Raw genomic sequence first — 15,875 nt, 5'->3', positions numbered from 1 at the left:
TTTTTGGGCACTGCAACCCCAATCCTACATGTCCGTAAAACAAGGGCTTCGAAGTCCCTAAAAGTGTTGCTTCCCACCCTAAAGGAGCAAGGTCAGCTGATTACATCATCTCCCAGAAGTTCTCCACCTAAAACTACTCAGAACTGGTCAAAGCTACACCATATAGACTGCCCAGTGCAGAAGGTGTGATGCATCTCACCTGCTCAGTGTAAAGGGTGCGATGCATACTGAAAATCCCTTCTGTAGACTGTGATGGGTGAGAGTAGACAAATGGCAGAGACAGTTTGCAAGGTGGATCATCATGGAATCTTCCAGAAACTTCTCCTGTGACACTTGCCTCTCTGAATTCGCCCAGGGATGAGTAAGAGATCATCAATCTACAAGTGGAATCAAGAACTATCAGAGAGAGGACACTAACCAAAATCCCAGAAGCTGACTCACCCCCCTGCAATCATCTATATATAGATTCGTCATCCCAGAGATCCAGAGGCTAGAATTTTGTATCTTGTAAGGAAGTGTTGTTGGTTTCTTGGTGGAATATCATAGTGTTGGGTGATCTAAGCTTTTCATGAGGTGAGGAAGGGCTTTCATGCTGGGAGGATGACACTAGGTCAGATCAATGGGTTGTAATCCTCTCTTCTAATCTTTATATCAATAAAGTTATTCAAGTTTTCCTCCATATTCTTGTATGTTTGATGATATATGCATTTGTGTGGTCAATATATATCTGGTCCTATATTTTTTATGATTGTAGATCTCTGTTCTTCGATAGTATTATGCTGCTTTGATTCCACAGGTGCTCTTTGAAGTTGGGTAGACGAAGGAAAGGTGGCAAGGATCTGTTAGAAGGGAGAGGAGCCAAGCAAGGAACCAAGTGCAAGACTAAGGTTTGTGTCCTTTGTTCCCCTCTTATCTACTTCTCATAAAGGAAATCGAAAGTAGTTTTAGTTTGTTTGTTTCTAAGATAGCTACCAGTCTTAGTGGGACTAGCAGCTTCGAGTGGACACTACATTTCCTGATAAAAAAATGGCGACTCCACTGGGGAGGGAATAGATTGTTTGCTTGTCTATATTTGTTTTCTTTATAAACTTACAGACGAAGCCTGAAGTTAAGCTAGCTAGCCTTCAAACTGCATTTTCTATGCAAGTGCAAAGTAGATCAATGTTGCTTCAGTCTATCTCTGGGTTTTGTTTATAAACTGAACAATCGATTTGCAAACATCCTAATTGCCCTAGTGGTGGCTCTAGTAACCTCATTAGATAAACCCCTGTGATTTCTATTTACTGACTATCATTAGCTCGGCCTAAATCCCTAAACTAAGCTGCAAACTATGACCAAGAACCAAGTTGAAGTCTCGTCCCTGGACCATCGCACTTCTCCTCTTGGGAAGCTGGATGAATCGCACCTCCCGTGTGCAGTAGTTTCACTGCATCACACTTTCCCTGTGTTGTAGGTTCGCTGATCAGATAAGACCTCTTCTGCTCTCAGATTTTGGTTTCTGTGTTCACTCTCTTCAGCTTTATTCAAGATTTTTGCTGTCTGTGATCAGTATACCACTGTGGAAACTCCCTTCCTTTGCATGATTCTGCCTCCATAGTACAAAGAATTTCTAATGTTTTTATGTATTGTGCGCCATATACAGTTCTCTTTTACAAAAGTAGCATAATCAAACTATCGTATTTTGATTTGAAAGTGTCGCAAGTGTCATTTTCAGTCAAAGAAAAGAATTCTATTTTTATTGATAGTCGATTATACAGTTACTCTTGTATTTGATTTGAATTAGTAGTTTTTCAAGTGTCGAAAGCAGTTTTCAATTCAACGTAGCAAAGTGTCGTCATTATCTTCCTTTTATTTTTGAAGAGAAATTTGTTAGTACTGTTGCTTTGAAAAGATAATTCAGATTTGTACTTAGCATTCTTCTTGTCATTCACACATTAAGAAATCTGAAAACAAATACATGCATGTGCATTTGCATTTAGATTGCTTGTTGGTTTGATTTAGGACAGTGCATCTAGTGTGTGCTCTTTGCTCTATGTTGAAAGAATATCATCTCTCTTTCTTTAGTAGCTAGGATTTTAATTGCAAAAAGAAGATTAAACGATTGTTTATCATCTTAGATTGCATTTTTGGAATTGTATATCTACATCACACGGTGAACCTAAAAGGAAAATTTCTTAAGAAATATCAATTGTAAAATAAATTTAATGAACATAAAAGCTCTTTGGAACCTAACACACAACATCTAGAAGTCTAGGCTAGAAACGTATTCCAGCGTCGTAAAGCCTGGTAACTATTGATTTCATTATTGGTTGGGTGATTCCTCCTCTTTGAGATGACAAGTGCCAGTACGAACTTGTGCTCCCATGTACCATCGAGTATATATTGGGAGACCACAATACGCTATATCCTTTATCCATAGGAAGCCGTGTCTACCTACCTATCGATCGCAATGCACTGGACATAGCATTCAGGGAGATTGACTGCCGTACCGTAAAAAGTATTCTGCAGTTTTGCGATTGGTTGGTAATCCCTCTGTCTAGATTGCCAGAGTAGTCTCTTTCATTCCTTTTCAGACTCCTTAAAGGAAAAGGTCCATCTGAGCACTTGTCACTTCAGGCTCATTAAAAATCAAAGGCGACTAGAGTCATCTTTTGTTTTTTCTCGACTCTTAAAAATTGAAAAAACAAGTTGTGTCAAAGCGTCTAAAATTCATTTAATTCGGAATCATTTTCCCCCTCTATTTTTAGTTGATCGAGTAATCCGCAATCGTGGAAGAAAGTCAATCAAAACCCCATCGTTCGCGGAGACTTACGAGTCAACCATCTTTGTCTCCAGAAACAAAACTATTCCGGACAAAGTGAACTCGTTTAACCGGTTCAAAGTCCCCTGGTCTGGTTGGAATAAGTGTTTCGACACCCTCGGAGACTCCGGTTACTCCAAATATTTCTGGTATCCCTACCTTTGTAGAAGAATTTCCACAACCACTAGAGGATAGTAGAACTGATGCTACTGTGAAGGTAAACACTTCTATTCCTGAACCAGCTCCATCTGTAGCTGATTCGGAAGGTGTTATTCCCCAAACATCTGTCGCTACAAAATCTATACCTTCTTTGGCACCGGAAATATTTTACGGACCTGACGGTCTACCTCTTCCACATGGATTGATTGCTATAGAAGATATTGTGGAGGATCCCCCATCTAGTACTCCATTGCATTTTCGATTTGGGATCACCCTATATCCTTCTTCATCAGAAATTAGTCTACCGTTATCGGAAGTTCCTGTAGAATCGCTAGGAAATCTTTTGGATAGACTAGATATGTCTAAACAACCATCGACATCTAGGACTGTGTCATCTGACACAGGAGTGGCAAAACTTCCTGCTATCACTCCAACAATGTTCTCCGTCGTACCGTCTATGGCAACTAGCTCTGAATTGCTGGATGGAATCCATCCAGGCGTTGTTTCGACAGTATGGTCTGTTCCCGTTTGTTTGTATGGAATAATATTTGGAACCTCTTATGTTGAGTCTCGACAAATTGATCCTTCGAAATGTCAATTTGGGCAGTCCGGTCCTCAAAGGAAAATCATTCCTTTAAGTACTGGATTACCGCTGTATGGGGGGAAATATACCCTTTCATTGTCTCCTACGGGAGAACAAACATACGAGAGTTCACAACAGAATTCAGGTTATGCTGGAATTACATCTAGCAGTTGGGTGCCAATACTGCCTCAACAACCAAGAGTTGTATACTCAATGCAACAAAGTCTGCCTATGTCAAATATCCCCACTACACCGGCTATTATGACGGTGTCGCAAGTACAAGCGTTTCCTGTTGTATGCCAACCTCAAGTCTCTTAGGTCTCAAGTCAATAGCCTCTTGTCTCTACGACGCCACCACAATCATCGATTAGTGGCTCCTTAACTAGAGTGACCCAGGCTCAAACAGGTACCATTACCCCTCATCTTGGTCAAACAGCCAATATTGGACAACATCAAATGGTCTCACAACCATGGCTAGAACAATATCAACAACCGTAATTCCAACAAGTTTACCAAGGATCTGAGCACCAAATCTTTGCAAGTAATGGGTAGCCGTATATTCAAAACAATCAACATCAACCATTTCATAATGGTTATGCCCATCAACCTTACCAAAGTTATTAGCATCAAATGCACTATGCTGGTATGCAAAGAGCCACAGCTTAGGGAATCCCATATTATCCTGGTTATGCTTTGTCGAACCTGGATAAAAAATTGCCCTTCATGGCAACTTTAGAGTTACCATATCTAAATTGGCTTAAAAACGATCCAATCGCTTACGCCCCTTGTTGTCCAACGATTCCTCATAAACTTCCGTAAGATATTCCTAAATTTAATGGAAATCCAGGTGAAGACCCATCGAATCATGTGATGACCTTTCATCTGTGGTGTTCATCTAACACTCTAAACGATGATTCTATTAGGCTTTGCCTTTTTCAGTGAATGTTAATTGGCCTGATAGCAAAATGGTATATTGAATTGCCTAGAGCTTTGTTTGATAACTTCAGTACCCTAGCCACAACCTTTTTAACCCATTTTCAGCTTACCATAAGGTACAAAGCAAGAACATATCTTCTTACCAATTTCAAGCAAACGATGGCCACTCACATATCCGATCATATTCATGAGTGGCGACGTCATCGTAGAATAGTAAAAACATATGTTCTTGATCAGCTGTTGGCTGAATGGTTTATTAAGTCATTGTTACCTTCTATTACAGAAGATGTGGCAAAGGGAGGAGTCGTCACTGAAGAGAAAGTCATTGCTCGTGCACAATATTTAGATTTGATCTATACTCAGTCTGGCACACTCTACGATAAAATCCTTGATGCTCCTAGACCGGAATTTTCCGTTCCTCCCTCTCCTGAACCAAACAAAGACTCTCATGCCGCGGACGGCGTGATAGGAACGACCAACACGAAAATCGTAAAGGCTAAGTCAAAGAAGGCCCGTATAGTTTCAGGTCAAAATGAAAATGAAGAACTTCTCATCTCGGAAGTAAATGCTGTATCGACTTACAAAGGCAAAGAAACCAAGAAACCAGGAGGCAAGAAGAAAAATAAAGGGAAGAAGAAGAAACAGGAGGAGTCGTCCCCTGAAAAATCTTCTGCAAACCCTTCTGGAGATAGGAAACCAAATCGTCCATGCCTTATATGTGATGAGGATCATTGGACAAGAGAGTGTCCATATAAAGTTGAGCTTAGAAAATTCTTCAAGAATTCAAAAACCTCGGTGGTATTGACTGATCCGTTTCCAAATCCAGGAACAAATCTGGTTTCTAGTGACAATGCTTCCCCATCCCAAGTGATAATGTTGTCGGTTTCGAAGCAACAAAATGATGCTTTAATATCGACAAAGAATAAATATTACGGGAATCCACAGCTGTCGGACAACAAGGCTAATGATCAACCTAGTAGTTCGACAACAACTTCGACCGAAGTTGTGCCACCCATCTTTCCTGAACTAACAATAAAGCTGCCAAAGAGAGTAGTACACAAATTGACATTTAATCCTCGTGCCAGAGTAGCACAGTATTATAATATAGTGGAGGATCTGGCCCAATCACCATCCGCTATGTCGACACTTGAGGTACTACAAAATTGCCCCTCCCAAAATCAGGCTTTATTATCAACGATAGGTGGGATTGACCCAACGGATTCTAATCTTGTGTCCTTTAATCACAAAGGATATGACCCTCAGTTACCAGCTCAACTAGCTTTCCTTATTCAAGTGAGAGCCCTCAACAAAACTGTTCATCGAACCATTATTGATAAGGGGGCATCTGCATGTATTATGTCGATGAGTTGCTGGAAAAATTTAGTATCTCCACTCTTGTTGCAATCTTCAACGACATTAAAAGAATTTGATGGATGAACATACACCCCATATTGGATTTTAAGTAACTTGCAAGTTGAACTGGGGGGAAAAACAATAGAAATAGATGATGAAGTGATCGACGGAAACCTCGATTACAACATCCTACTGGGAAGGCCCTGGATATATGCTATGGCTACCATTGTGTCAACCTACTTTAGGAAGATTGCATTTCCCTTCCAAGGAGGTATTACAATCGTCGAGCAACAAACATTTCTGTCCAACAGTTCACAAGTTACGGGAAGCATTCTGATGATCCATGGAAGCCCTCATTCACTTCAAAATATCAGAGTAGGCCTACTTAAAGACCCTATATTAATGGGGACATTTGCCCTAACACCTCCAATCAATCTGGTGGAAGTGGCAACGGTGGGAACCTACAATATGATATCTTCTATTCAAAAGATGTCTGAAAATGATATTAACATGGGTCATCTGCAGGTATTGCCTCCAAGCCCAATAGAAATATTGTAGCAATCAATGTTTTCGGCATGGGAGGCAAACCCAAATCAATGCTCATCAATTGCTTGGATAGATAGGTCTAAGGAATATGGTACCTCTTAAGATCCTTGGTCGCAAGTACATTCTACAGACAAAGGAATTGTTCAGTCAATGATGATTAACGGGGCACCATGGGAAGATTACCACCATTGTTCCCATCTTCTGTATTACAAGGAATATACTCTAGTGACCTTCATCATCCCTCAGTTTTTGATTTTCTATCAAATACTGTAAACACGGTGGATTCAGAGCAAAACTTGTCCAATATTGAAGATACAATCGTCATAAATATCTCGACAAAAACAAATTTTGTAGAGAATATTCATGTCGGCAAATCTTGTTCTCCTTCAGAATTGGAAATATATCATGCTCTTTTTCGCGAGTTCAGAGATGTCTTTGCTTGGTCGTATGATGAAATGCCAGGCATTGACTCGAGCATAGTTGAACACGAAATCAAGACGTATCCAGATGTCAAACCTGTACGACAACGGCTATGGCAGGTGCACCCGAAGAAAGCCGTTGCCATCAAGGCAGAAGTTGAAAAACTTCTCCATGCTGGTTTTATTTACCTGGTTCCTCTAATTGATTGGGTATCGAATATTGTTCCTATAATGAAAAAACAAGGAACGATTAGAGTGTGCGTCGATTATAGGGATGTAAATCAATCTTGTCCGAATGACAACTACCCTACACCCTTCATTAACCAGATAATTGATGAATGCGCCGCATGTGAAATCTTTTCATTTATGGATTGATTTTCTGGGTATAATCAAATAAATGTTCGCCCATAGGACCAGTCAAAGACTGCATTTATTTGTCCGTGGGGCACATTTTCATATCACAAGCTACCCTTTGGTTTAAAGAACGTAGGGGAAACATTTCAGAGGGAAATGAATTATGCCTCCCATGACATCAAAAACATAGTTCAACCATATCTCGACAATCTTCCAGCTCATTCGCAAAAGCGGACCGGTCATCCGCAACATTTAAGAGCGATATTTCTACGTTGCCGACTCAATCCACACAAATGTGTGTTATGTGTTAGTTCTAGTCATTTACTTGGCTTTGTGGTCTCAAAGGACGGGATTCGTCTCGACCCATGTAAGGTTCAGACAATCATTAATTTGCCTCCACCTTCAAATTTTCTTCAGATTCAGAAACTCCAAGGGAAAGCAAACTTTATGAGGAAGTTCATTCCAAATTATGCCAAACTTGTTAAAGGTTATACTCGTCTATTGAAAAAAGAAGTATCCTTCATCTAGGATCAGGTCGCGCAAGCTTCCTTTTATGCTTTAAAGGAATCCCTAATAAAAGCATCATTAATGTACGCTCCTGATTATCAAAAAGACTTTAAGCTGTATCTGGCTGCAGCAAATACGACCATCGCAATGGTTTTACTTCAAGAAGACAATGGAATTGAACATCCTATATATTATTTGAGTAGAAACTTAAATGATATGGAAAGAAAATACTCCTACGTCGAAAAGCTAGCTCTCGTAGCTGTTCAAGCGATACAGAGATTTCGACACTATGTCCTCTTTCGAAAAACTACCATTTTGTCAGATTGCAACACCATGACTTATATACTGTCGCGAAAGATGCTGGGGGGAAATATTCAAAATGGATAGCAATTCTACAAGAGTTTGATCTGGAATTTATAAAATCCAAATCGAAGAAATTCCTGGTTTTCGCGGAGCTACTATGCGATCTCCCATCGTCGTCCAATGATGCAACATCAGAAGAAGCGATCGCGGACGAATCTTTGTTTCTGATATCTTCAAGCAATCCGTGGTATGGAGACATAATAATCTATCTCCAAACCCAAACATACAGGTCTAATACCTCCCACTTAGAATAATGACACATTCGATACCCAACAAAAGACTACATGATCGTCAGTGATACGCTTTACCATCGCAGTATCGATACAGTTCTGAGGAGGTGCCTCACCCACGAGGAGGCCGAAAAAGTCTTGAATGATTGTCATTCAGCCGCATGTGGGGGGCATCAATCCGGTTACGCTATGGTGCAGAAAATTTTACCAGCAGGATACTTCTGGCCAACAATGTTCAGAGATTACATAACGCAGTCAGAAGTTTCCATGCATGTCAAATCTTCAATCGCAAAACCAAAATACCACCCGCACCTCTGCAACCAGTAGTTGTTGTTGGGCCATTTTCCAAATGGGGCATAGATTTCATGACATGTAACCCCACCTCGGCTTGGGGGCATGGATATATCATAGTTGCAGTAGACTATTTTACCAAATGGGCCGAGGCGATGCCTACATTAAACAATAGAGGAAAAATGGCTGCCCTTTTCTTTCTCAATAATGTAGTCTCCAGATTCGGCGTTCCACAAGACATAGTCACAGATCATGGATCGCATTTTCACAATCACATGATGGTTGAGTTGGCTGCCAAATTAGGGTTGTCCCATGACAGCTCTACTTCGTATGATCCGCAGGCTAATGGACAAGTTGAGGCAATCAACAAGGTCCTGAAGTGGATGCTGCAAAGGATGACTGGAGTCCATAAAAGGAGTTGGCACCTGATCCTGTACTCAGCCTTGTGGGCATACTAGACATCAGTGAGGAATGCAACTAGGTTTACACCCTTTCAACTGGTGTATGGCCTAGAAGCAATCTTTCCAGCTCAGTGTGAAATCTCGTCCCTCAAACTCGCGGTTGACCTTCTCCCTGGAACTTTTGAAGAGGAGGCTCGTTTCTTGGAACTAATCCAATTGGATGAAACCCATCATCATGTCGCTTTGGCTAATGAAAACGATAAGAAACGAGTCAAGGTGCAGTTCGACAAGAATGTCAAACCCCGTGTCTTCTCAGAAGGTGACCTGGTCTTACTTTACGACTAGGAGTCCTATAAATTGGGAGAAGGAAAGTTCAAGTCTTTATGGATGGGCCCCTATATTGTTAAGTGTGTATTAGCAAAAGGAGCCTACAAGTTAGTGGATTATGATGGGATTCCACTGGTGCAACCCCGCAACGGGTTGTACCTTAAGTGTTACTATGCTTGACTCAAGATAGTAACCCCTATGCTTTTGTTACATTTTTATTTTTGCTAAGGGTAATCGTCTTGGTTAAGTGATCCACTTTCACATTTGTTGCAGATGTCAGACCTATTGGAATGATTTGTTGGATATGCCGACGGAGCGAGTCATAGTTCGCAGAACCTATCTTCTGCGGCCTGGGCCATCTTCGATCCAAGCGGCGAGTTAATAAGTTTCAGAGGGGTATGTATTGGTCGGTCAACGAATGATATTGCTGAATATAGCGTGTTGATAGAGCTCCTCTCTAATGCCATCACACGTGGCATACGCCGACTCGTCGTTAGGCTAGACTCACAACTCGTCATCCTACAGCTCACTGGTATCTACTCCGTACGGAATCCAGCTATCTATTGCATGTTCCTAAGGGTCAAGATTTTGGAAAGGCAGTTTGATTCTATTCAATATCAGCATATTTCTAGAAACTTAAACACATTAACAGTCTCATTGGCAAATTATGTGTTAGATAGACATTTGCAACATTTATAAAAGAAGCATTTCATCAATATTTGCATCAAGATCACGTAACTTAACCAAAATAAAGCTCCTAAAATCAAAAATATATATATAACTGTTTATGGTTTATAATGTTCTGTAACCAAGACAAAATCAGTCAAATGACCTAAAACTCAAAATGCTAGGGGGCACCCTAGTCTAATGATGCTGGTGATAACAAGTCACTGCCTATGCAATCATGCGTAAAAGCCTAGTCCATCGACTCGGCATGCCAGTAGTATGTCGCTGCAACCTTAGAGGCAGCTCGTCGGTCCTCACGTCTGGAATACCAAGAGTGAGACCCTCGACCTAATCTTGCAATGCTGAAAGAGTCTCGGCCACATCAAGGTCGCGAAGGATAGCCCTCCCCACAACCTCTCCTGCTGGAACAACAGTTGGTGTTATTAGACATACCGCTGGCCGAACTGGTCCAATATCTGCATGAGCACATGAGTTTTGATTAGTCTTGATAGAAGAAATCACGAGAACATTATAAAAAATGATAAACAAAGATATGGTCAGAGAATTTACTGATAGCACCCCACTGCTCACCAGCCGGCAGCACCAAATCCGGATCGCCCCGGAAATCCATACCAGCATATGGACACTCGGAAAAAACCATCTCCTGATGGTTGAACCACTCGAAGAAGGTATCAGAGAAGGAAACTTGGGACTGACCAGCATGTCGGGCCATGAGGTCAACCCATCTTTGCATTCGTGGCTCAGTTGGTGGAGGTAAACTAAGTCAAATGTACTGCGGCTGCATTAATCGGATCTTTTCCAAGGTGAAAGCGGTCAAAATAGAACCATAGCCGAAATTCTTGGATTTTCCGCTTTTTATCTTGGTCAGTTGTTACTTCATCATAGGGAGTACTACGTCACACCAATTGAACACCATTGGTTCAAGGCATTCCAAGGCGTACTACTCGGTCGTCCCTACTCGACTGAGATCCATCTCTGCAATACCGACGAATATCATCTCTCACGGATTCGCCCCCACGGGCAGAACCTGACAATGAAAGAGGGGCACCACACCTCGATAAACCGTTCAAAAAATAGATGTCCATGACAGTCAACGGGATGGATTTGCCTCTGATCTAAAACACCTGGTTGGAAGGATCCCATGCATCGAGAAAATATTGCAACAAGTTGATTTGTTGCCTCATGCTAGAGATACAGAAAAACTTGAGCAGGCCACTGTTTCATAGTGCAGTTACTGTACCCGGATCATGTAAAGCAACCATGTCCTCTCTTCATGTTCACTTTCTCACCATGTAACAACCATTTTGCTATGATGAATCTCTACAAAACAAGCAAGAGAAGAGTCAGGGTCCTGATTTGGCAAAAAAAGGCAAAAATTCCATGAGAAAACAGTGCAAAAGTTTCCCTTCTCACGCCCATCGCACCCCAGCAGTGTACTGGGTGGGATGCATACTGACTGGCTAATGGCTAGGCTAGTATGCATCACACCTTTCGATATAGGAAGGGTGCTATGGAGCCAGGGTGAATTTTTCAAACCCCAAGGGCTCAAAAAAATAGGGAAACATGCTCAGAATTCAAAAAGGAAGGAATGCAATTGAAGAGCTCAGGATTAGCTCCTACCTAGTCCAGACGGTGCCAAGAATTGTCCACAAAATCTCTCGGAATCAGCTAGTGAAAATCAAGGGGGAAAAGCACCTCCAGAGCTCCAAGAAACCAAAGTTCAAGTGAAATGGTAAAATGAGGGGTAAAAACCACTTTTAAATTACTTTTCACATAATTCAAGTAAAGTGTTAGTGTTTTAACTCATTTTTCAAGCATGTATTGTTCATTTCTAACCGATTTGATGAAGCAATTGAACAGGAAATACAACCATTGAAGGACCGATGTGGTTAGCAGTGAAATCAAGTAATCAATGATCATTATCACGGGCAGTTTTTATGTGAAGTTCAAGCTCATTAAAAATTAAACCTAAGCAATGAGGAAATGTTTCCCCCAGAGTTTAAGCTCATTAAAAAATGAACCAATTTCTGGTAAATAACCATTTTGAATCAGCTTTTGAGCCTTGGTCATGTTCTCATCATCACCTCCACTCTGTTTTAGCCGATCATTCACGTCCATTTGATTGTTTACCCCTTTTTGAGGAACAACTGCAAAGAGTGATCTTGTTAGCCATCCTTGTGACACTGTCGTGATTGGAAAATTCCAAGTCTTACTTGGAATTAACAACTACCCGAAAATATCACTCGTTCCCCAAAAAATGAGTCTCCTTTAAGCTCTTTTCACCTGACTCATAAAATATGAAAAGATTGCTGAGGAGTTGGCCTCTCCAGCTCATTAAAGCCACCGGGAGTGCTATCCCTCCTCTAGATTTTAATCTTTTTGGACTTGAGGGATTATTACACAAAAAGATCGAGCGCTTGTTTTGTTCGGCTCGTTAAAATTATCGAAAATTCATCCCTTTTGTATTATTTTATACTTTTTCAGACTTGAGGGATTATATGATGAAAAAGGATTATTGGAGTTTCCTTTACGTCCCTTTCAGACTCTCTAAAATTGAAAAAGACCGAGTTATATTTGTCGTTAAACGCGTTAAAACCAATAGCGAAAAACTTGTCCGTATAGACAAGAACGAGTTTCACTGTCGCTAGGCTCGTTAAAACATAGCGACGGTTTGCCCAAAGGGAAAATTATAGAACAAACATATGTTATCCTCCTCAAGCTTCATAAAAATAAAGAGGTACTGGTCAACAATGACTGGGGAAAAATTGGGAAGAAAACTTGAAGAGACTTTATTGGTAGCAAGTCGCTCTTGAACATGACACTTTCACTCCACGTTCGAGTTGGGTTGGGTTATTCCGTTCACCGGTCATATCACCATTGGTCCATCGCACCATCCATATTTGGGGTTAACGCTACCAATCCATGTTAGTGTCGCCGGTATGTTCAAGAGAAGTCGCTCAGAGAATTCACCTGTGTCTCATCTGCTGCAATACATTCATGCTCCATTCTTTTATGACCGCCACCCTGAACTGTTGTTGGGAAAAGTATCCAATACGGAATGACCCTATCCCACTCTAAGGGTGATAGTACCTCAGCAACAATCAAAGCAAAGCTATCTAAGATTTCTTCTTTATGAAAGTAAAATAAGGGAGAAAGAGATCCACTAACCGATGTCTTTCGCTAATGGTTGATCCAATCTTCTGTCCTTGCTGCTTGCTCCCAGCTCCTTGCTCTTTCACTGGCCCAGCTACACCAAGATCCTGCAAAAAGGCAAGAGAAGGAAACTACAAGAAGCATACATTCATAATTGATTCAAGGATTAGAATAAATCAAATACACAAGCATAACAATACATCATTGAAACACATGCATATAGAAGAACCTCAAATGCTTTATTAATGGAAGAAGTAAAGTTCAGGAAGTGATACAACCATAAGAGGCCCAATCCAGCATCACCTTCCCAGCAGAAAGAAATCTCCTCTTCACCTCCTTCAAAGCAAATCACCCAATAGTTCTAAACCCAAACCAACAGCAATTCTTTACATTCACAAGATTCCAGCCTCCCTAGACCTCATGAGAGAGATCTATATATAGGAGTTTTGGAGAAAGGATGAGTCAGCTTGAGGCTGGCATGAAGCTGACTAGTGTCCTCTCTCACTTTAGTTATTCTTCAGTTCTTGAGTCCACTTGGAGGTTCTTGCTTCCACTTGGAGATCTAGACCCTCTTACTCATCACCAGTCGAATTCCTTGATCCAAGTGTCATTTTGGAAGCTTCCTGGGCATTGACACCTTGAGGAATGACTGTGCCACATGTCTCAACTCGCCCAGCGCAGGTAGCCTTCTTTGCAGTTGACATTCAGCGCAGGTAGACAGTGGAGCAGTTGACATTCAGCGCAGATGCTCAGTGGAGCAGTTGACATGATCCAGAATTGCCTTGTTTTTGAGTGTTTTCAGGTGGAGAACTTTTATTCAGTGCTGTGGTTTGCTGACCTTGTTCCTCTAGGGGTAGGAACAACATGTTTAGGGACTTTGGATCCCTTTGATTATGGACATTTCATGCTTCATGCTGTAAGGCACAAAAATGTCTATAACAGTTGCCCCCTAAAGTATGAGGTCGTTTATCGGGTGAAATGCTTTATCAGGAGGATCCGAAGTTCATTCAATCGCTGAGAGGTGACCTGTAATAAAATACAATACAATACATTATTTTTCATTCTGCTTTCATGATCTAGCTGAGGCGGGCATTCCCATGCTCAGCTTTATAAATTCATTTTGGTACATAGAACAGACGATCGTGTGATGGTAGACTGATAATTATCTGCTGAAATTATCATCCTTTGAGTAGGATGATCATCTGCTGCAATGATGTACATGTCAAATGTCTTTATATTTCCTGAATATATATCGCAGCCTGGATGGATGAAACTAGATCCGTGGTCTTCAAACTCGTCCGATCTTCACTCTAAGTACAAGTTGATCCATGTGAGAATTGCGCTGAAGTCGAACATGGAAAGACATCGCTTGATTACCGGTCAATGATGTAAACCGTTAACAAGCGCGAGAGGAATCATCGATAATGATGATGACCCTCAAGGTACTGCAGTACAATTCACGTGGTGTGAATAAAGGACTTGGCGTCGAACACCACGCAAAATCTTCTGGTCGAAGGTCATTAATGTATACCTGTCGCCGGAAGTGAGAAACTTGCCATTGAGGCATGCAAGCTTCAAAGTACTAGGGGGGGGTGTTCCTAGATCAACTTCTTGGATAATGAGCTGAAGTCGACAAGAAGCGATCCGTCAAAGGAGGGCCTTAATGAATCCCACATCAGTGACATGGAATGGAGCTAATGATTTTAGTGGAGATGAAAACAATCTGTGAAATATGATTCAGGGTGGCGGTCATGAAAGGATGAAAGATGATGTATGGTAGTGGATGGGACACGGTTGACTCTTTCTGAACGACATATCTTGAACATATAACGACACTGATGCGATGGATCGGTAGCATTACCCCAAATGTGGATGGTTTGGCGAGACCATGGTGATGAGACCGGTGAATGAAACAACCCAACCCGATGTGATACAGAGGAAAAGTGTCATGTTCAAGAGCGACTTGCTACCATTAAAGCTTTGAGGTTCTCCCAATTTTTCCCCAGTCATTTCTGACCAGTACCTCTTTATTTTTGTCAAGCTTGAGGAGGATAACATATGCTTGTTCTATAACCTGCCCTTCGGGCAAGCCCATCGCTATGTTTTAACGAGCCTAGCGATAGGGAAATTCGTTCTCGTCTAAAGACAAGTTTGTCGCTATTTAATCATTTTAACGAGTCTAACGACAAGGAAAACTCGGTCCTTTTCATTTTTAGAGAGTCTAAAAAGGTACAGAAAGTTAACTCCAAAATTCCTTTTTCGTCATCTAATCCCTTAAGTCCGAAAAAGTATAAAACAATACAGAAGGGATGAGTTTTCGATAACTTTAACGAGCCGAATAAAACAAGCGCTCGACCTTTTTGTGCAATAATCCCTCAGGTCCAAAAAGATTAAAATCTAGAGGAGGGATAGCTCTCCCGGTCATTTTAACGAGTTGGAAGGCCAAAACTCGGCAAACTTTTCATATTTTACGAGTCAGTTGAAAAGAGCTCAAAGAAGACTCGTCTTTTGAGGAACGAGTGATAAACAGGGATAGCAGCAGATTCCAGGTACAGGTTGGAATTTTCCAATCACGGCAGTGTCACAAGGATGGCTAGGTGAAATCACTCTTCGTAGTTGTTCCTCAAAATAGGTAAACAATCATATGGAGGTGAACGATCGGACAAATGAAAGTGGAGGTGGCAGGTGCAAAACACGACCAAGGCTTTTTATGGCTGATAAATTTACGATCACAGTGGTTATTTACCGGGATAGGTTCATTTTTTA

This window comes from Pinus tabuliformis, chromosome X, assembly GCF_031772625.1.
Source record: "Pinus tabuliformis cultivar Carrire ecotype Pingquan chromosome X, CPIR1, whole genome shotgun sequence".
NCBI lineage: Eukaryota > Viridiplantae > Streptophyta > Pinopsida > Pinales > Pinaceae > Pinus > Pinus tabuliformis.
Note: the sequence above shows the minus strand (reverse complement) of the source record.